The 23,490-nt window shown below is 35.3% G+C and overlaps 1 long non-coding RNA gene across 1 annotated transcript in view; it reads right to left on the reverse strand.

Moving 5' to 3' along the window:
• Positions 1-5,639: 5,639 nt before the first annotated feature.
• LOC140846136 (uncharacterized) overlaps positions 5,640-23,490 on the reverse strand; it is a 44,578-nt gene continuing 26,727 nt past the window's right edge. Inside the window, exon 3 of the long non-coding RNA XR_012125052.1 lies at positions 5,640-5,678. This is a non-coding gene — a long non-coding RNA (uncharacterized lncRNA). The remainder of the gene's footprint in view (positions 5,679-23,490) is intronic.

Here is a 23,490-nt window from a genome sequence, read left to right on the forward strand (position 1 = left end):
TTCAAAATTAAAATTGCTGAAATACCAATTGGGTCTCACGTGATTTTATAGACTTGGTTGTTTTATTCCTCAGACTTCATCTCCCTAAACTAAGTAATCATTTACTGAGATTATTCTGAAGTCTATAAATTCTGTCTTTATAGGTGTGTTCCCCTTAAACATGGCTTATAAACAAAACTATCCTGGGTGCAAAAATAACACCTACACTTCTGTTTTTTACTCCATGCATGATGTTACATTAAAAAACACTTTAATACAAAAATTGAATAAGGAAGTTTAGATAAAGGAAGTAAAGTCCATATAATAGGATTTCAGAGTGTTGAAAAATAAATGCAATGTGAATTTAAAACAAACGGTGCATTGGAAGCCCAGAACTTTTCTCCTCCTTCCTTAGTACACAGGTGCTGCTGGACATCACAAGTTTATATTTGTGAATTTTAGGAAGCCAGCGGAGATTTTGCAAACAGAAAATACAGAGCCTGTAATGTTATTTTCTTCAGATATCATTAGATATAACTAAACTCTTTAAAAGCACTCTTGGATAAAATAGAAAATAGTTGATTATTTGTAACAACATGAAAAAAAATTTTTTGTTTCTAGGTATTGAGGAATTTTTGTTTCTTAATATGTCAACATATTTATGGAAATAGAAATTGAGGATCTTCATATATTTACAGAATTGAATTGTCTTTGTCTCAATATGTGTCTCACCAGTTTCAAGCAGTCTGACAAAAACATGAGATATGCCAGTTTAATGGTATTTTCATACCATTAAACTGGCATATCAATAAAATGGTATTTTTTCATGCCATTAAATATTTTCATGTCTTGAAAATATTAAGGGCTAACTGTTACAGGGTCTTTCTTCTTTTCAGCTATATCCCAATATTCTAAACATTGTCTCATTTATATCCTGAGAAAACATTTTATTTTTTTTACCAATTATCTAGAGTCTCATTTCACTTTATAATGGCATTGATGATACAGAATACTAAAGACCTCTCTTAAACCTCACCAATGTGGAAGACGTACTTTCTCAAAAAGGTTTTCCTAAGTAGATTCATTTTACAATTTAATTTCCTTCAATGAGGTAAAGGTCAGTGTGAAGCTATAAGAAAGTTAATTTGCATGAGGTATGCACATGGAATATGAAAATAATATAAAATATTCATAATTCAAGTTTTTAAAAGCCACCTCAAGGCTAAAAAAGCAATTATATAGGGAATGGCTCAACAATTACAACAGTTTTTTTGATGATATCAACTAATACACTTTGATTCTGAGAGACACGAAGAGACAATTGTGTAGGATAGTAACAAATTCTAAGAATTAGCAATCCTTTGTTCTACATTCTTCATATGTTCATCAGCATTAGAAAATGTTTATCAATGCTAAATTTGTCAACCACTAATATAATTCTCTATGCAGTTCTACTAATCTAGTAATTCTACATCAGTTTTGTATCTACGCTGCTTATCAATTTGCCTATCCCCACACTTATACAAGTAATTTTTTAACAATGACAACGAACACATATTGAGTATGTCCCATATTTATCTATTTGAATAAGGCTGAAATTGTGTTCATATTCACAATAGTGTGGCAGACATCTGTTCATCTGTTGCTTCTTTATCTTGAAATCAAGTGACTTTAGTAACAGTGTCATAGAAGTACAGTGTGTCTTGGGGTGACTCAACTGATTCTTACCTTGTTCCCTTCAAATAAAAAAAACAATAATTCTCTATATTTCTTAATAAAGAAGTTTGATTATCTTGAACCCTAATGAGTATATAAAAGAGTTCCTTAAGATTTTATGAAGGATCCTACAAAATATTAATTCTGGGACATGATCCTGTTTCTCTGCTAATCTGAATTGCTGTAATGCCTAAATAAGCATTGACATGCTTATTATTAATGCATGACACATCCTGGCCCCAGATTTCTCTCTGGAGCATCTGGGTGCTGAGTACTACATGTCACAGCATCCTTTCTCCCACAGCCACCTCTGCCTGCGACAGCAGCCCTGACATGGAGTCCCGACTCCTAGGAATTTGCTGGGCTTTGAAGTCTCTGTCTCAGTGAGAACTGTGTTTGAGGGCACAGTCAGTACTTGGGGGTGGGAGCCATGGTGATAAGAGATGAGAAAAAGACACTGAACTGTGGCTGCCTCACACTCAGCTCTTGGGAACCGAAAAGGACATTGCCCAGGTTTCTGTAGGAAGAGCCAAAACCAGGCTTTGAGAGAAACAAAATATGATTTTGCTAAGCTCCTTTTCTATGAGGTCAAAGTCAGATTATGTCACTTAGGGAAACCTGGGTTAAATGATTTTCACTCACTGTCTTCTTTCTTCAATATGATGGAGATCTTACCAGTGTTGGTTTGCTGCTGTTTTAGAATTTATGGTCACTTTTATGATTTTTGTCATTTTCCCCCCAGGTTTTCTTAGTCGATATACTACCCAGAATCCTGGCCCACTGCTAAGTTTGTGGTAGTTTTTCTGCCATAGGAAAAACACTAATAAATGTCCTTAAATCTCCAAGTCCTTTATGTATCAACTTTGCATGACATTTATGTAGTAATCATCTGAAATTAATTCAGTATTAAATATGTATTGAACAAATATTATGTATCATGAACCTATAAGAAGTGCTAGGATACATGAACTGATAAATTAGACATGATCAACCACTCCTTTTTAAAATGCTCTACCCAAAATCGATCAAACATATCAGATGATTTCAGACCAGTGCAAAGTTCAATGGAACCATTGATTTGACTGTACACTTTGAGGCAGACAAAGGCAGAGATGGATTTTTGGGGGCTATTTATTCAATGTTAGGTCATTTACTCCCATAGGGAAAGTTCTTTTTGCAATGATATTTTTAGAGAAGAAATCTGTTCCATTTTTCACCTTGTACTGCTGTGAAGCAATACAAAGACACTAGAAAAGCACTTTAAGCCTCTTGAAGGAAAACAGTTTGTAAATGCAAAAGAAAATTACTACTAAAAAAAGGTATTTTAATGATCTTATTTATAGAATCACCATTATCCAAAATACTTCAATGGTGTCTTATTAATCTAAGAACAGACTTGATTTTAGTTACTTCATCATATCAAGTATCTTCCCCTACCTTTTAAAATATCTTAGGCAATGATTAGTGCTAAAAATGAATGTTAAATGACACTTTTATAATCATAATTTTAACTTTAAGTTAAACAGGCATCAGACTCATAGTTGATTATGGCTTCATAATTTCAGGTCATACAGTCAATTAAAATACAACCAACCTTATATTGATCCTAAGTACAATAAATTTAGAATTCCTGAAACATATGTCAGACTATAATATTGTCTAACCTAATTACTTTATTATTGTTTAACCACCAGTTCTTATAGGCTGCAAAAAGAAACAATTGTTATATTAAAATTCTAATGTCCAATTGCCTACTGCCATACTTAACAACTATAGAAAGCAGAACACTTGAATCAGCTTCCAATGAGAGATGGAATAAAAAACACTACAAATATAGGATACATACCTTTTCAAAAAATGTCAGTGAAACCTGACTATGATTTGATTTGAAAAGAACATTGGTAAAACACTTGTTTTTCATATACATATACACATTCATCAGTCTTTAGTTTGAAGCAGAAAGTAAAATGTCAATTAGAAACACCTACTATTGGTGCTATGGAGTTGACTCTAAACCAGAAAGCCATTGTTGCCATTTCTAGAAACATCTACTGTCATGGCGATTTGGAGATTGATGCCTAGTTAAAACTGTTTTACAAGTAGCTTACAACATGCTAAGTATTTGAACTTCTGAAAAATTCTTGAATGTACTTAAAGTTATCAACAATTTAAATAATTCTATGTTCTCTGAAAAAAAATATTAAAAAAAATATGACATGACTTAAGAAATAAATATCTTTCATGCAGGGTCTCTGTTTTCTCTCATTTAGGAACATTTTCCTTGTTTATCTTGTGACTGAACTTGTGTCTCACATACTAGGAGACTTTACAGGAAGATGAGTTAGAAAAGGTTCAAAAGGTGGTAGAAGGGCAAATGAATTATTCCCACATTAGTTCCTCAAATTCCAGGAATGTGTCAAAAAGAATCACCTGCAGGGACAAAAAAGTGCTTATGAAACTCTACTTATAATAATAAAAGTAGTAAATCCCAGTCACCATTACCCTAGCTGTTTGCTTGCCTATCTTCCCATGAAATCTATGAGTTCCGTAAGGATATGAATGCAGGTAGGCAAACCAGAAAAACATAGTGGCAATGGAGTCTCTCATACCCATGTTTTTTCCTGGCCTTTCCCTTTCTATCTGTGTAATAATTTTATTAGTCAAAAATTAACAGTGGCTTTAAAACGTTTCATTTTTCCCATATAATAAGCAGGCCAGACTGGTCTGGCTGCACAATCTGACATTTGTGGTCTCGTGTCCTTTGGCCTCTTGGCTTTACCTTTGTTCTCTACGCCTTTGGTCCTCGCGATGGCATACGCTGCAGCAACTGCCGGGCTGGTGTCTGTGGCCCAGCAGAAAGAAGAGAAGCTGAAGGAGGAAGGAAGGGGCTTCTTACTAGGGAAGCTCCAGCCCCTTTCTGAAAGGTCGCCCTCCCAAAGAACTTCCACCCCTTCACCTTGACCAGAGCTGTGCTCCGGGGCCAGGGACAACCGAGAGACACAGCTATTTTAATTTTATGATTTTAACTGGGTGACAATTCAATAAAGATAAGGAAAACCTATCACAGCACCAGTCTCATACTGACACTGACACACAATGAATATCAAGTGTAGAAATGAATACACAGAATACACGTATTTAGAAATAAATATTTGCTGAAGTTCTGTTGTTGGTTTTCTATGTGGTGACGCTGTGGCGAGTTATGCACATGTTGTTCGGAGTTAAAATGAACCACATCCTGATTGGGGCGGGGCATTGGGATGTGTATACTGAGATGCTTGCATATCAGTTTATGGGACTATAATTACATATGGCATATACTTATGTGTTTATATGCATTTAATTGTTTAAATAGCAGTATCTAATTTTTTTATTTAAAATATGAGTTTCACTCATGTCAGTGTATTCTTATACTGTCTTTTGAAAGTCATGAGACAGGCAATAATTAATAGATTTATTTCTAGACCATATGGTTTCTCACAGATCAGTTAAGGGTGCACTGAACAGACAGGTAGGAACTCTTAGAACAATGGCTCAAACTTTTACTTCTAAACAAATTAATTCATGTAATGAAGATAGTGTGAATTTCATTGTAACTGTAATGACTGTTCCAATTGCCTGTCTAGTTTACTGTACCTAGCCCAGAATTTAGTTGTTAATATCAGGTGGAATGGTGACCTCAGATCAGAGGGTTATCAACTCTGCATTAAATCGTTTTCATGGTAGATCGGAAGCTGATATTGGTACGCCATTTCCCTCAGTTTGTTTCTCTGCACTATAGTTTTTTAGTTACAAGTACATCTTTGAGCCTTCCTGGGCTCAAATTCTCTTCCTGGGGTGCACAGGAATGGATAATGGTTATAAGCATATAAGCAAAATAACTGGAATATAATGAAGCCTATTTTAAGTCTCTGTTCCAAAACTTAATAGTATGATGGACTTACCCAAGTTGCTAATTGCTGTTTACTCGTAAGTTTTCTCATCTGTCAAATGAAAATAATTATTCTTACTTCATTTACTTATTGTAGGAAAAATGAGATAACACATTTATCCAATTAATATTTGTTTAACAGCCATGATGTTCAAGGTTTATAGTACTTAGTACAGGGAAGTTATTTTACTTTGTCATCAGTAAAATACTTATCGTCTGGCCTACTTGACATCTCTTGATTTTGCTTCTGCTGTGCATTGATGGAAGCCTCGTATTCTTTTCTCAGCGCTACTCTCTGCTGAACACTCCCTGACTCTGAACTAAAAATTGTGCAGTCCTCTGCATATCCTCAGTACTTTTTATTTCCTTAATTTTTGCTTAGATGATTCTCTGAGACTTCTCATCTCTTTTCTCCTGTAGAAATAGTAGACATACCTCAAGATAAGTACAGTGATCTCTCCCTCTTCACACTTCAACTCCTGACGGTGGGAAATGCTCTAAATTCTAAAAACACATTGATCACATTTTGATGCAATTATCCACTACACCTATTTTATGGTTATTTATATCACATCCTGTCATCTTCCCTATAAAAAAGGCTCATTGAAGATACTAACTATGGTTTGTTTTTGTATTCAACATAGAGTCTCATATACAATAGAAATTGAAAAGAGTTTCAATGAATGAATGAATGTCTGAGCTGAAAAGCAGATACTAACTTTTTAAGACTTTACAATAAAAACTGTTTTGAAATATCCACCCCTGTTTTAACTACTTTAAGATGATAGTGGTTGAAATGAGATTAAAAGTCAAATCTAAATGTAAAATTCAGAGGTTTTCCAATTACAATATCCCCTCCCCATTATTTTCCTAATCAAAATGATAAATGAGAAGTACAAAGTTTGAAACATTTAAAGGTACAATTAGAGCATTGATAAAAGGGCTTAGTTAGGTTTATATTCAAACTCAATTTAATCTAAAATATTTTGTCTCATACTAAACTAAAACTAAAGAAGAATCATAATCAGAATTTAATGAAAAAGAGAAACAAAAAGAAAAATGTAATAGGTAATTTCATATGCATTGTCATATATCAGACCCAACATATTTTGTTTTTGAAACTTTAATAATGTGGAGATTTCTGATATTCTCATTCACATTTAGCCCAAATAGCTGTCATTCACCACGTTCTGTGCAAAGCCACTCATACTTTTAAAAGACTCTAGAATTATGTAAAAAAAAATCTTCTTCCAAATCAGTTAACCATACTTCAAATGTCACCCACACCATTGCTTGGCAGTCAAAAAAATTATCAAAGTGAAAAGGTAAATAACGCTAAGATTTACTTCTTACTCCCATCCAAGGACACCAAATCTTCCACATGCTAGCATGATACACTTTGAATTACTCTGGGGAGTTAGAGAGAGAAATGGGCGCAAGAGAAAAATATGTGCAAGAAACACCTATATTTTTATAGCCATGTGTGGATAAAATTACAGTATCTCCAGAATCTCTCACCTGGCCTTAGCTTATCTCCATATCAATAGGTGTTTTCAAGGGGTGGAGAGAAATAGGCTATCTCCATATCAATAGGTGATTACATGGGGGAGGAGGGCATTTCTGGACCAGAGTGGTTTGGTGGGGTCCCTTTTTGCATCTGGGTTGTGAGAGACACAGGCAATAAATGGATTTATTAAAACCCTTCTTTGAAATGACTTTATTTCTCCCTTTGAGTGATTTTGGTAAAAGGTAATTTGCCCCAGGCTGGGAAAATATTACCCACCCCCCTCACCTCTGGTTACACCAGGTCTACCCAGAAGCCAAGTTGTTTATCCACAGAAGATATTAAGAAGACAATTTTAGTACTGATGCCAGCTCTGAGGAGAAGACCCTGCAGCTACCAGCTTTATAGTGCTGGTACTGCTGACGCACAGTTTATTCTTGTTCATGAAAGTGCCTAAGTACTTCTGCAAAATCAGCTTCTCAGAGAGCCCAGACAGCTCCTACCAACATGTCAAAGCTGGGGTAGGCGTGGTTACCCCCAACCATAGAGGGGCTCTTTTCTCTTCCACAGTTATCACACTGGAGTTTCCTCAAGGGATTTTAACATCTAGGAGATAAATAGGTCAAGAAGACTTGGCATGGAAGAAAGCCATGGTGGCAATTTATTTTAACAACCACATATACACAGACACAAGTCTATATAAATTTGAGATTTTTATAAGGAAAAACTATATACTCACAATTTCCCAGGAGGGCCAGTGACTGTGGGGGAAGAGCAAGGTGGCTGAGCGCACAGAAGCTGCCGTAATTCATCTTTACTACAAACACATCAATATTATTCTGTCACTGCCCCCAAACACAGGACAACTTACTTGCAGTTTAGAAAAATAATAGAAATCCACTTCCTTTCATACCAAAGGAGAACTGTAGCACTGTATGAATAAGGAAGATAATAAGAGGAAGATTTTTCCTTGAATTTTAATTTTCAGAAATTCATGTATCTGTTCCCATCACTTCTAAAGTTCCGCTTGTACAAACATTGGCTCATCCCACCATGGAAGTTTTATATGGTTGCCAAGGTATTGGCAATGCATTGAATCATTTAGGTTCTGCCAAAGGGAAAAATAATCACAGAGTTAATTCTGAAAAGTAATTTCTTAGCAAATAATCTAATTGCCTTTTATCATATCAAAGGAAAGAACACTTGGTTTTCTTTCATCTCAAATATGCTAATAGGCACAAATTGCTGAAAAAAATAAAGATTTAATACTCTTTCAATCAAGAAGAAAGATTTTTAATCTAAGGGGATGTTATTTTAGCCATAAAATATGATAAGAATGACTAAACAAAGAATGAGGAAAGCAAAGACACTGTGCACTTATGAGGTTGCTGTCATTACTGAAACTCACTAAGCATGCTCAGTGCATTGGGTCACATATGTAACAAAGGTTGGACCATATCTGACTTCAGAAATAAGGAGGTGAACATTTGTTCTTTTATCTATGGACTATTTTGTATCATTCTCTGTATTGCTTACTGTGTGCATTCAGAGCAATTACATTCAATTTCTGCCATGAAAGATTCAGTATATCAAAACCAAGGTGAAAGTGGAAAACCATTATAAATTAAGCCTGCCAAGAGTATACTAGACTGCATAACAGGACCGTCAAGGAAAACTGTCGGAAACAAGCTACTGCCTTCAGTTTTCAGATAGTCATTATGGATATAAGGCTTTGTACCATCACCAAAAAAAAAAACAAAACTGCAAGTTATTATTGGGAAGATGTAGATCATTGTTAATTTGCCTGCCTTCTTGTTTTAGGTTCATAGTATCTTCCCTTGTAGGGAAGTATTTTTTAACTATGTACTGTAGTATCTTTTTTACCATGGTGATCACAACTAATCCCTTGACACAGTAACATGAAAACCCTCTCTAAGATGCTTATGCAAAGTGATGTTTTTAAGTTTGTTGTGAACAGCCTCTGGATATTACAGCAAAATCAGCAGCATTGTTTGAATACTAGTGTATAAGAAACTTTCTTTCAAGACTGATTCAAAAGCAAGGTGGTGCTGAGACACATCTTGTATAATGAGTAGAATCACAGAGAATATAGATGGCAAAGGGGCATTTAAAACCCGTGAAGAAAAGGTAGCCAAAGTCCAGACACTGGAAAGCACTTGTCATACTCTGAGAATGGCTAGTACATACCTTGGAAATATGGCACATGAAACAGCAGATGGGCATGGGTATCTGCGGGGGGAGCTTTGGGAAGGATGTGGCTGGAAAGAGACTAAGGGGCAAATTGTAAAGAGATTCAGTGGTTACTGAGTTCAGAGAGAGAATGGATTTTGGAGCCAGATTTCATTCCATCATTTAGCAAATATTTTGAGCATCTGTTAAGTACTAGGTATTGTTTCAGATGCTCAGTTCGGTATTGACAAAAAAAACTTCATAGGGCTTCATAGAGGCTGGAGTATGACTAGGATGACAATTAGATTATTATTTACAATAAATTTTAACAAAAATACACTGTCATGCCAATCAGTAATAAAAAGACACCTAACATTTGAGGATGTCAAGGGCAAATTTCTGAGTAAGTAACATTCAAACTAAAAATTGATTGGAATCATAGACCTCTTGGAAAGGAAGAAGGACGCTAACATAAAAAGAGACTGTATCGCAGGAAAAAAGAGAGGAATTATTGCAAAAACAAAAAGTGTATGGAGATGTCAGGATTCAAAGAAATAAGAACCTTCCTCATTGCTGTTGGAATCTAAAACGGGGTAGCAGCTTTGGAAAACTTCCTGCCCATTTTTTCAGAGGTAAAACATAGAGTTACCGTATGACCCAGCAGTTCCATGGAAAATTATACATCCAAGAGAACACTGAAAACACATGTCCACACAAAACATATGCACAAATGCTCATAGCAGCACAACTTACAATAGCTAGAAAGTGGGGAAAAAAAACACATCAGCTGATAGGTAATGAGATGCAATAATATCCATACAGTGGAGTATAACTTGGCAACAAAAAGGAATGAAGTACTTAATCATGCTAAAACATAGACGAACCTTGAAAACATTATGTTAAATGAAAGAACACAGACACATATCAAATGTGTATGATTCCATGTATGACATGTACAAAATAGGCAAATCTAAATAGACAGAACTAGATTTGTGGTTGCCTAAGCTTGCAGGAGGGTGTGGTGGGGAAAAGGGGACTAGAGGACAATAGGGAATCACTGCTGATGGGTGTGGGGCTTCTTTCGGAGGTGATAAAAAGTGTTCTTACTGATTGCCGATGATTGCACCATTCAATGAATACAGTAAAAGCCACTGCATTGTATACTCTAAGTAGGTGAAACGTATGATCTGTGAACTAAGTCTCAATAAAACTATTGGACATATTGCAGAGCCCAGGATGCAGGAAAAAGTCTAAGCGCTTCAAGGAACAGAAAAATCCAGTATAGTTAAAACTGGAAATATATGCTAAATGGTGATACTAGAAAGGTAAGCAAGAGTTAGAGATTTCTGGACCTAAAAGCCATATAGAGAGAAGTTTGGGTTTTATTCTAACACACAAAGAAAACATTAAGTTTTATGAACTAGGAGAATGACATGATCAATTATTTCTTCTAGAGAGGTCATTAGGTTTGACATTAAGGAAAATGGATTAGGGAAAAATAAGACAAGAGGCAAAGAGATCATTAAACTGCTGTAGCAGTAACCCAGGAAAAATGATGGTGAATTGGTCTACTGTATTGGCAGTGGAGACAGAAAGAAATGGATGGCTTGGAAAACAATTTACAGTCATGTACAATGAGACTTGATTTCTTAGAAAGCATGAAAAAGAACGCATGATGGTTAACAGACTATGCCTTGATTCCTGATTTGGCTGTTTGGGTAGGTATTAATATAATTCATGGAAATGAAAAACTGAGGAGATGTAAGGTTTTGTGATGCTGGGTAAAAGGAGACAACATTACCCTATTAACTTTCAAACACCCATGAAATAACCAAGCACACAGGCAAAGTCGGAAAACAGCTGTATGGCTCTAGAGCATAGTGATTAGATGTGAATTAAATTTTTAAGATACTTATAAAAATCATGTCTTTACAATTTTATTCTTCTACATGAATTTTACTCTTTTACAATTCTACAAGAATACATATATTAAAGTTTCCTTTTATATTTCTCATTAACGTTTTGTATTATTCTTTACAGATAAATCATAGAATCAATGAAATGTTTTCTTCCAGTTTGAAAATGTATTCTAAATACAATTTTTAAATTATTTTTGTTGGGGGTACAATACTTTGTATATCACATCACAAGTTAAAATCCATATGTACAAACAAGGCAATAGAGTAAATATTCAGTATTTGATATCTCTATGCATTTTTGATACCTTTTGGTTTTGTGTAAGTCTAACATGTATCTATCAGGCTTTTTAGTAATCTGAAACAATATAAAAACTTTATTCTACTTATTCAAGTAAAATACTGAATATAGGATTTTACTGAAGCATAATGATTAAATTTTGTCACATTAAGATCTTGGCCAATTTCATAAATACTAAAATAATAGTTAAAAATGTTTTTCAAGTCTAGGTTTAAATCAGTAAGTTATACTTGATCTCTGAGGCAATGCATTTTATGTTAAAAGTGTAGATGGTAAGTATGGTAAGTATGGATATGTAATAGGTATCTTTGAAATGAAAGAATCTTTGAAAAAATAAAGTTCTAAAATGAGATTCTTCATTAGATAATGGACATTCAAATAAAATTATAAATATTTTTATAATTTTAGAAACAAAATTAATTGTAAATATTAGATGGTAGTGATTTGTTAAAGTTAGGTGTGGTGCTAGTAAATACTATAAGTTAGAGTAATACTGATAGAAACACCATTATTTGAGCATCTTTTATGTACCAGGAATTAAACTAGATAATGTATGTATGTATTCCTGATCCTCAGAAGAACTGTAAAAGAAATGTACATTTTTATAGCTGAGAAAACTGAGTGGGGGAGAAGAGCATAAGAATCTGGAATTTAAGAAAAGTAATTGGGTCACAATAGCAACATTTACTTACCTACTCCTCTTACTGAATTCTAGAAGGGGAAGTCCCCTTACATTGCATGAAAATGCTTCTAGGAAAATACGGAGTAGATTCTTTTAAATTTAATGCAAAATAAAAAGCACTGTTATATCTCTGTTGTTTAATATATTTACTGTAAACTTGAAATCATGTACTTTCTTCCAAAGTCTTTTAGAGTTTTAGATTATTACAATTTTAGTGATGTTTAGTGCTCACATTTGAATTGCAAGTTTTTAATAAAACTAATATTAATTTTGCCTATATTTTAATTATAAACTTTTCTTTGTATTTTGCTTTGGGTATGTATGTATAAGCACAAGTGCAAAGATGAATTTTTATTCAAAATAATCTTAATAATCTTTGTTTTACAATAGTAAAGTATAAACAAAATTTGTTTTTATCGACTACTGTCTGGATTAGTCTCACTTTCTTTCTATTTTTTTGTTTCACCTGCAATACAGGCCTTCTATAATATGGCAAATTCTCAAAGTCTTAAAGTAAAAAAATGTCCAGAGAAAGCTATACTTAGCAAAAAGATCCATCAGGAATAAAGATGAGATACAGACATATTAAAACTGAGACTAACAACAGAAGAGGTGGATACTTGTCATCCTATATTTGTCAAAACCCCATAGAACATCCAACATAGACTGAACCCAGTGTAAGCTATTGATGATAATGGTGTGTCAGTGTCGGTTCATCCACTTTGACCAATGTCCTGGTGTGGAACGTTAAGGCGGAAGGCTTGCGTGGGGTGGAGGAGAAGGGGAGGAAGTATATGGCAAGTCTCTGTACTTCCTGCTCAGTTTTTCTGTGAACCTAAAAGTGTCCTAAAAAACACATTCTGTATTTTAAAAAAGATGTCAGGTAGAAAGTCAGTGTATCAATCAGTTCTAAGACACAGAAATGACACAATACTTTTAATAGAGAATATTTAATATAAATAATAAGGAACTGTAATGGGAAATTGGGTTAAAGAGAATTTTAAAAATGGAAGAGCAGATACAAATAACAGTCACTATATCATAGCCAAGTAAATGACCCTACCTCCCCCATACTGAGATGAAGGCTGTCCTAGAAAGGGTACAGCTTTAGCTCACTGGATGGTAAGGTTGTTAGGGTGTAGTGCTGGTGCAACTGGCTAGAAATCTACCATCAAGAATGCTGGGGGAAGCTGGGAGAGATGTCACACCTAAGAACTTGATGCAAAGCCACCAGAGAAATGGGAAATCATTAATGGAGATGTGGCTCACCAATGACATTCCACTGTAAAGTCACTTAATGGGGCCCTGGGGGAAGTTCTTGGTGCTGACAGCTGCTGTGTGTCCCAGGGGACTGGTGCTGGATAAACTGTCCCAGGAGCACAGCACTGGAGAAGCCCCGCACAACACAGACACTACTGACAAGGGCACCTTCAAACAAGGAAGAGAACAGTTCCACTGCCCACTGTCTTGTGCACACCCTTCGTTAACAAAATGTAACATCACATAAACCTGCCAAGACAGATTTATAGTGCCAATTTCTGTCCATGATCACAAAACAGTCAATGATGAGTGAATTTTGATCTTAGAAATGATAAATTGGTAATTGGCACCAACAGAGATGCCCCTAGAAATAAAACAAAGAAAAAGTTAAGTAGTTAAGTGAATATAAATCAATATTGACTGCACCAACTATAACAATCATTTATTTGAGCTTTAAGAGAAAATGAAAATAACATGACTACAATAATATATATGTTATTGGACATTAAATATCGTGCATGCAATAGTCTAACCAGCTATTGAAATGGTAAAGGAAAATACAGTAACTATATTAATGGAAAACAAAATTGTTAAAAAATATATATTTCAACCAAAAAGCTGAGAAGAACAAAAATACTTTAAAAAGGCAGTACAAATAGAAAACAAATAGTAACATGGTAGATTTAAACCCAAATAGATCAATAATTATATTAAATGTGAATAAATGTGAACAAATTAAATATTGCAGTTAAGAATGTTAGATTGGAATTTTTTAAAAAAGTAAACATACACTGCTTTTGAAAGACATACCCTAAAGTTCAGAAAGGTAAAATACAAAAGGATGAGAAACAAAAACAACTAAAAAACTGCCCAGAAGAAAGATGAAGTAGCTCTACTAGTATTTTATAAGACAGACTTTAAAGAACAAACATATTAGAATACAGAGAGATAGTTTGTAATGCTGAGAATGTTCATTCATCAGTATGATACAAAAATCCTAACTTTTTATGTACCTAATAACATAGCCTCAAAAAATATAAAACAATAGTGACTGAATAAAAGAGCTACAGACAAAGCAATAAAATCACTGTAAAATACACTTCCCAAATAAATAAGGATTAATTACTATTTAAAAGTGAATTTAGGGAAGTTTTGATGCAGCTTCAGTGTAAAATATGTTTCCCTATATACTATAACCAATCACTAGGAAAATAAAAATTTCAAAGATGCAATATTAGCATCAAAATACATCAAATATCTATATATAAAACAATTGAAAGAAGTTCAAGGCTTATACATTGAAGAATACACAATGTTGCTGAGAGACATTTTAAAAACCTAGAGATATATCATGTTATAGATGGTAAAATTCTACTCTGAAAATATAATTTCCCCCCAAATTAACTTAAAGTTAACAAAAACAAAACACTCACAAAGTCCCAGAGGATATTTTTATAAAATTGACCAATTCTAAACTTTATATGGAAATCTAAATAGCCAATAGCCAAGACATTCTTGAAGAAAACAAGTTGAGTAGACAACCTCTATCAGATACTAACTTCTTAAAAAACTATAGGAAGTAAAATATGGCATTAACCCAAGTAGAGACAAGTAGTCTAATATTAGCAAATTAAAAAGACCATAAAAAGACTTGTTAGTGAATATCCATGTTTTTAAAAAGTTACATCCAACATTCAACCATAAAATTCAATTTCAGGTTCATTGTAGATCTACATGTGACAAGTAAAACAATAAAATAATAATGCTACTATACAATAATATAGGAGAATGTCCTCATGATCTTGGGATAAGGAAATGTATTTTAAACATGACACAAGAAGGATTAACCATAATAACTATCAATATATTGATGAACATTAAAATTAAGATTCTGTTCATCATTAAACTCATGAGAGGGAAAAGGCAAGCTAAAGTATAAAGAAAAGATTTTTTTTGATACATAAAGGCTAAAGAGCTAATAATACCCAGAATAGACAGCTTTTAAAAAGAAAAGAAAAATAATTCTATGGCTCATAGACTGATAACCCAATACAAAAACAAACAGAAAAGCGTCATAAACACCCAAAGATGGTAGATGGTACCCACATGGCCAATAAACATATCAGCAAGTATTCAACATCATTTGTCATCTGCAAAAAATGAAAATTAAAAATACAATGAGATATACACACACATATACAATGCATGCATGTGTGTATGTACCTACGCATATGTGAATCTAACAGAATATGGCTAAAAATAAAGACTGAACAAAATATGTAGTTAAAGAGCAATGGGAACTTCTACATGGTGTTGGTCAAAGTATGAATTTGTAAATGAATACTGAAAGAGAAGTGCCATTGGACAGAAGCCCTATTTCACAAAGAAGTTTCCATGGGGAAGTTGATATGGCTTATCAAAAGTTGGTTGGTGTAGCATTCATACCAGCCAGGTCAGATGTGGGGGGCTGGGGTGGCCTCCACTGGTGGACCTCCCATTCAGGCGTTTTATTTCAGGGTAAAATGAGCTCCATTTTTGGTCCTCATTACTATGCCAGAGGCTTTGATATAGGAATAGTTGCTCCTGGTTTCTATTTCCTAGATTATTTCTTATTCTTTATTTTTTCAGTATATTTTGAAGTCTGTCCTTCATCATTCCTTCTTTCAGTATTTTTTCCCCTTAATTTTAAATGTCCCTTTGTGTGTCATATACTGTTTGGAAAAAGTTACCAAGTTATCTTAAGTAGTAAACAGTTTAAACATAAGTTACCTAAAAACTTTTCAAAAACTGCATTTTATTATGGTTTATAATTCCCTGAAGCCCATGCAAATATTAGATAACATCTCTGGTTTCTAATTTCCTTCAGTAGGGAAGGCTACAAATGTTCAAATATTAAACATACAGTCTTTTCCGAATGGTTAAGAAACTGCATATAATTTTTTTAAAAAAGCTCTGACCCCATCAAAACAATGGCCATTCACACTAATTGTTCCATTAAAATTAGCTGGTGATGTTTAATTCCAGACTCTTTCTCTTTAGCTCAAGAAATTGACAGAGTGGCACCTAACAGTGTATGTTCCTTTTTCACAGGTTAAAATAATTATTCTTTTGAGAACATTTTGTTAACTTCATTTATGGACATCTAAATTCTACCCAAGCCAAAAAAAAAATGTGATAAATGAAAACTCAACAGAAAAAATAACTGGATAGATGTTTTTACACTGTAGAAATACACTTTGGAATAAAAGGTAATTGCATAACTTTAGTAACCTTCCCTTTTACTAGGACATGTGTGAAACAAAACTCAGCTGTCAGATGGAAGTGAAAAGAAGACGATACATAGAAGTAGTGGAGTCTGTGCTTGTCCTCAAGAGATGGAAGCAAAAAGGAGAAAAGTGCTCACAGTGTCAGACACAGCAAGTACGATGAGCAGCTCTTACCACGTAACAATAGAGTCGGGGTTGTTTTCAGTACCTGAGGGGCAGCGCTGCGGCATAAAACAGATGTTATGAAAAAGGTTAAACTGCTTATAGAATTGTTTCAACTGGTTCAGAAAATCCCCCAAACAACCTGGGCTGAATGAATTTACCTCCTTTCATTCAGATATCCTTATGCATGCTTCTTTTTATTATGGTGTGATTGTTTTTCATTTTATTATAGTAATATAAATCATCTTGTAGTATTTTTTTTTCTGAAGAAAAATTTACCAGGTATAATTACTAGGTCCTCCCTAGTGGAAGGTTATTTGTCAGTTCTTTGGTTGATTTTACTCTTCTCTTTAAATTTCAAGAACAGTGATTACATTTACGGATGTGAGAGGGAATTCGTCAGAAACAGACTGTCATTTCTAAAGATGATAAAGGTGAAAGAAACACTAGAGCCAAGCGTGATAACATTTACCCCAATTGTTCTGACATTTTATTTTGCATCAAGAAAATGGAAAATCAAAACACATATTTTTCTCTTATTTTGCTCCACAATTTCATTTATTTATCTACTTGTTATTGTTATTCAAAAGAAATATCAGACATATGAAAAAGTACAATAACCTGTAAGGTTATTTTTATGAGAGTAATTGTGTGATTAGGTAAAGCATATGACATAAAAAGTGGGACTGACTTTACTCAATGGGCTGAAGAGCGACCATTGGTCTATTATGGAAAATGACTCATAACAACGTTCTTGAGAAGCAGATTTTTGGCAAATTGGCAAATTGGATAAAGATTTTAGATGTCAGATCATAAGCTTATCACCCTGCAATAGAATTTAACAAGTGAAGTAGAATAATGAGGATATTAACTTTTTTTTTACTTTTCCTCTGTTCCGTCTTTCAGTTCTCAGCAATCCGCCTTTTGTGAGGCTATTTGACTCATGTACCACATCAGTACTGGTTGTGCTAGAGACACTGCAGGTGAATGAAAAAGCAATGATGATCTGCTAACTTAGCAAAATATTTACAAATATGATTTCTGGTTTCCAGTCTGTGATGTAAAAAAAACTTGGAAGTCATCACTTCCATCCTTACAACAAGAAAAACAAAGTTGAATGCACTGCAAATCAACAACTCTTCTAAATCCTTCAGAACTGGGGTTCCAGGGCAAACCTCTGCCCTGCAAGCTAGACAAACTGATGGATACAGACAATCACAGTTTACCAAGAACAGAAGCCCAGAAGCAGAAACAGCCACAGTTAGAGGTCATATCTGCAGGAAAATTCTGAACTCTAATTGACTGGTGGAGGCTCAGTGTAGACTAGCTTGAAAGTTAGAAACTCCAAGGGGGTCCAGTCTTAGAGAAGCTCCCACATTTTGCCCTAATAGGTTCTGACTGTGAAGATCACAGAATAATCCCCCAGTGCTTCTAGCAGGGAGTGGGGAATTGTAACCATGTGGAAATATGCCCTGAGCCTTCTGTCCTCCTCAACAAGGCCTGCCTGAAAGTAAACCATTTTGTTGGAGCCTAATCCACTGGGATTTTACCAAAGCCTAAGTGGCTCAGGGGCTGGAAAACACCCAACTTTAGCGGCTCTGGCCCTCCATGTGGGGAAGGGAATAGCCAGTGCCAGCTCACTGAAAGACAGAGACCTAACTCTGGGACTATGGAATGCTTCCCCTCTCCAGTTGCCTCACCAGCACATGAATAGAATTCCTGTAATAACAGGGGATTACAGCTAAAAGAGCTGCAAGCTTCAGATCTGACTTTAGAAGTCCTTAGGGCCACCTAAAAACAACAGGAGATGAGATGAAACAAGGATATGAGAGAAAAATTTAGCTTCTGATGTCAAGGCACCAGTAAACAGTAAAAATACCCTAATTCCTAGTCGGATAAACATAGAACTTCCATTAAGTCTATCTACATCAGTTCCTTTTACCTGATAACAATATGTCTCCTCAAAAAATTACAAGGCATGCTAAAAGGCAAAGCACACACTGTGATGAGGCAAATCGAGCATGAGAACCAGATTCATAAATGCAAAGATTTTAGAGTTACCAGACCAGTAATTCAAAATAACTATGATTAATATGGTAAGGGTTCTAATGGAAAGGCTAGACAACATGCAAGAACAGAAAAGTAACAGAAACAAAGTGACAGAAACTCCAATAAAGAATCAGAAGGAAATGTTAGAAATCAAAAATACTGTAACAGAAATGAAAAATGTAGTTGATGAATTTATCAGTTTACTGGACATGGCCAAGGAAAGAATCAAGACCTTGGAAATGTTATTGGTAGAAACTTCCAAACCTGAAACATAAAGAAAAAAAAGATTGAAAAAGATAGAATAGAATATCCAAAAACTAACAGCAGTACCAAAAGAAGAAAATAAGTAAGGGACAGAAGAAATTTTTGAAGAAATGATGACTGAAAATTTTCCAAAATTAATGACAGTCACTAAACCACAGCTCCAGGAAGCTCAGAAAACACCAAGCATATTAAGTACCCAAAAAACCTACCCCTAGTCATATCATATTCAACAGAAAATCTTGAAGAAGATTTTTCTCAGATATTAAGTGTCTTGGACAGAGCACTGGAATGATTGGATAACTAACAAAATATGTGACATATGATACATGATGTAGGTAATAAGGTGTCACATGATCCCATGCCCAGAAGAAAACATTAGTAGAAAAGATACAACAGAAGTACATTCAGAGAACAGAAACTCAAGGAAATGGAGTAGACAGCCATGGTGTGAATTAGGTGAAATGTGGTATTTCCTTTAGCTGATGTTTGGATTTAATTAAGGGTTGGTCAGGAATATTTTGGGAAGGAGAGCTACATGATGAATTTGCCAACCAACCAAGTATGCATTGTTTTTTTCTGTTGTTTGCAAGGTACTCAGTAAAGTACAGTAGATCATAAAAATGCATCAGGCATTTGCCTATTTTTTTAGTAACTTAAAATCTATTGGGAAAGAAATGGTAGTCCTCATATGAAAAGAGTAAACTATGCTTAGAGTCACAGATTTGGAAATCACTTTAATTCTGAAATTAATGTGTGTGGTTTGGGAAATTATTCTATTAGTGAAAGCTTATTCCCTTGTAAGATAAAAAATAGTTAGGCATAGCTCCCGTATATTTTGTGAGGATTAAATAAAAGTATGTGAATAATCCAGCTTATATTAGCAGTTTAATGTATGCCTGCTGAATTTTTGACTGAAGCATTAAGGCATGAAAATTAAATAATATTTAAGACAAACCCAAGGCAGACAAGAGTTGGGGTCAGAGGGGCAATTCCAAAAGCTCTGAGTTCAGGTAAAGGCCATATCACCACAACATGGTTTCATTTGGGAAGATTTAAAAAAAAAAATGTCTCTCTATTTGGATTCCAGAGAATATGCAGTATTTCAATAAACAGAGAAAAGGGAAAGACAGTGATAATGGCAGGAAAGTTTTTGCGCTAAAGCCATAACAGAAACTTAGCAAGAGCAACTTCCTCAGAACAGAGCTATCTTTGTGAAATAAGATCCGTTATCTGAAAAAGTTAATCTTCTCAAATAATGAATCTAAAGCAGAGAAGCATTGGTTTTAACGGCCCATTAATTAAAAAAGCGTGATGAAATCAGTTTGGGAAAGATGCCCTGGTAAGTAGGAGATACTGATGTGCACAGGTTACAGGCTTACATTGGAGGAAGAAGCAACTGGAAGTTAAGACAGTTTCCCAACTTGGGAATTATTTGAGGAATATAGTTTTTGCAGTTGTGTAGAAGTTGTATTCCGTTCAGAGGAAATAGGAGAGCATCTAGCTGGAAGATTATTGCAAACAGCAGCATGCTGCTAAATGCTTAGTTGTTTCTGCACACCTATTCCCTAGTCAAAGCAACTCCAGATATTTCCTATTTCTAGAAAGTGACATTCAAAGAGACGGAAGTTTTCAAAAGTGTAGTCTTAGCTATTTACAATGAACAGTTCAGTGATAATTGCAGGGTTGTGAGTTTAAAATAGGTAGATAAAATTTCTTTTTTTTATAGTAAGAAATGTCAGGAAGAAATGAAGAGAATCAGAAAATATATAGGTTTTATATTTACTTGAATTGTCTTAACTCTTTCACCTGTTGTCCAGAATACTTATCAGCATCTGTGGTTTGTCCTTTTTACTGCTTTTCTTGGTCAACACTGTTCATAAGGTAAGAAATACTCCAGGGATTTTAGGGTTCCCATTTTTTTAATTTACAACATATCCTGAAGGCCCATCTTACATGTGAAAATCATGCTAAAGATAGATAAATTCATTTATTTGCAAATTTTCAACTTAAAAGCTTCTAAAGTGAAAAACACAACTGCAAACCAGAGTAAAAGTGGGTTAATTATTCCTGACACCAAAAAATGTCAATACTGGTCACTTGGCCACTTTAAACACCTGGACTTGAGAAGAACCTTTCGGGGAAAAGCTGCATACAACTAAAAGAGTCTTATCAATTGCATTGTCGGTGTTTAACTCTGGAATAGTAAAATGCTTTCCCCCCAGTCTGGTGTGAGGCAGTTTCGGGTCACTTGAGCACAGCCTATCCCAAAGACTGCACAGAAAAGGTAATTGCAAATGAAGATTCGAAAAAAATTTTGAGCAGGGGCAACATGATTTCAATAAATACACAAAACAGACATTGTTGATGCCTCACCTCATTTTAGGAAATCCCTTACATTTATCTGCTGCTGTTACTTCCAGCAAAGTGACAGCTTTGCCCCTTCTGTGCTGCCTCTCCTGTCTCTGCCCTTACGGCTTTCTCTGGTACCACAGGAGATTGTTGCACTTTATACAAGAATTCATTTCCTGGAGCACTCTTCAAACAATGGAGAAGGGGGCAGGGGATACATGTCCCAGCTGCTCCCGCCTCTGGTGGAACAGGTGTGATGTATGTTTCTCAGAATGTTCCCGGTAACATTCAACCCCAGAGTCCCACACAGTAACACACTTAACGATACACCACGTATTGGCTTTCTACCTTTCTTAACTCACTCTTCGCTTATGCTTTCTGGGATCATCTCCCACATTAAGCACTTACAATCAAACAGCTAGATCCCACTGGCTGGCTATGTTCCCTGGGAGGGCCCAGAGCACGCTCCCTCCTTCAGAGCACACTGAGTGAACCTAGTGAACAGGAAGTATCTTTATCTTAGGTCTGCTTTCAAGGAAAAAAAACAAAAAAACTGAGAGAGTTGGTACCAGAAGTGGTATCTGAAGATTAGATTCTGGAACTGGTGCAGGTCAGCTGCTGCAGGTGCCCGTGGAAGCCATGTCACCGTGGCATGCTAAGACCTGGCAGGCTGCAGCGTCAGTACCATTAAAGAGAATTAGAAGAATATTTGATATCTTGACCTTGGTGAGGGTTAGATGAGTGTGTATTTAAGTCAAAGCTTACCAAGCGGTACAGTAAGATTTGTGCATTTTATCATAGGTATCTCAATGCATATTTTCTAGAAACTATTTTTAAAGAGAATCAAAACCTGAACAAGGGGAAATCCTTACGTTGTTTTTTGAATAGCAATATTCAAATATAATAAAGATGTTATTTTTTCCTAAAAAGAGATCTCATTTCTGCTGAGTTGTGGTGAGGTAGAGGTAGAAGAACTAGGTTAGGCAAGAGTTCTAGTACTTAATGACATGAGGGCAAAGATAACTGTATGGATAGTGGAAATCCTTACAGAAGCCTTTATACAGAAGAATGATAGGCTTAGGGCAGCCAATTATCAAGTAGCAGCAGTTGAAGAGATTTTTCTCTTAACCACATTGAGGACACATTGAACGGATCAATTCTATTTAGCATCTGATCATAAAGATCTTGGAGATACAAAGATGGAATGCATAGCTTCAGCAGGTCACCTGTGCTCTATCTACGGCCCTGAGAAGGAGTGACACCTTGATACTTAGGGAGGGAGTGTTTAGTTGAATACTTGAGAGTTTGAACCCTGTTTCTCCTGAACCCTCCAGCTGCCTGAGAAGTCCCCATCCCTGATCTTGCTGCACAGAAATGCATTCTGCCATTGCTTACAGACCAAGGAAAGGCTTCACCTGAGGGCCATGCCTCATGACGATGTGTGTCCTCACCAATAGTTGTCCCTTCCTCCTTTCACTGTCTCCCATCTGTGGGAGGAAGCAGTTTATTCATGTAGAGAAAGTACAAGACCTGATTAATATGTATTAGCAGGATTAAGGACAGCATATATGGGGGAGAATCTTGACGGTATTAGACCAGCAGCACTATTAGTAGTGGAATATAAGACTGGAATCCGGGAAAAATCATTGATTGAGGGAAGTTCAATGACTCAATATTTCATTTCCTCGCAAAGACATCTGGAGCCAATTTATCACTTTGCTGAGATGGCTCTCAGAAGCTTGGACATGATGGTTGCCTGCAGTAAATGAGCTGGAGGTGCAGCAACAGCCTTGAGAGATTACTGAGGTGGAGATCAGGTGACTCAGAGAGGTAAGCATGTTTTAGTAGGTTTATTACTTGACACCAGAGATCCTGCTAGCTGACTGTGTGCCCCAAGAGGGCCCAGAGGACACTCCCTTCA

This window comes from Manis javanica, chromosome 14, assembly GCF_040802235.1.
Source record: "Manis javanica isolate MJ-LG chromosome 14, MJ_LKY, whole genome shotgun sequence".
Taxonomy (NCBI): Eukaryota; Metazoa; Chordata; class Mammalia; order Pholidota; family Manidae; genus Manis; species Manis javanica.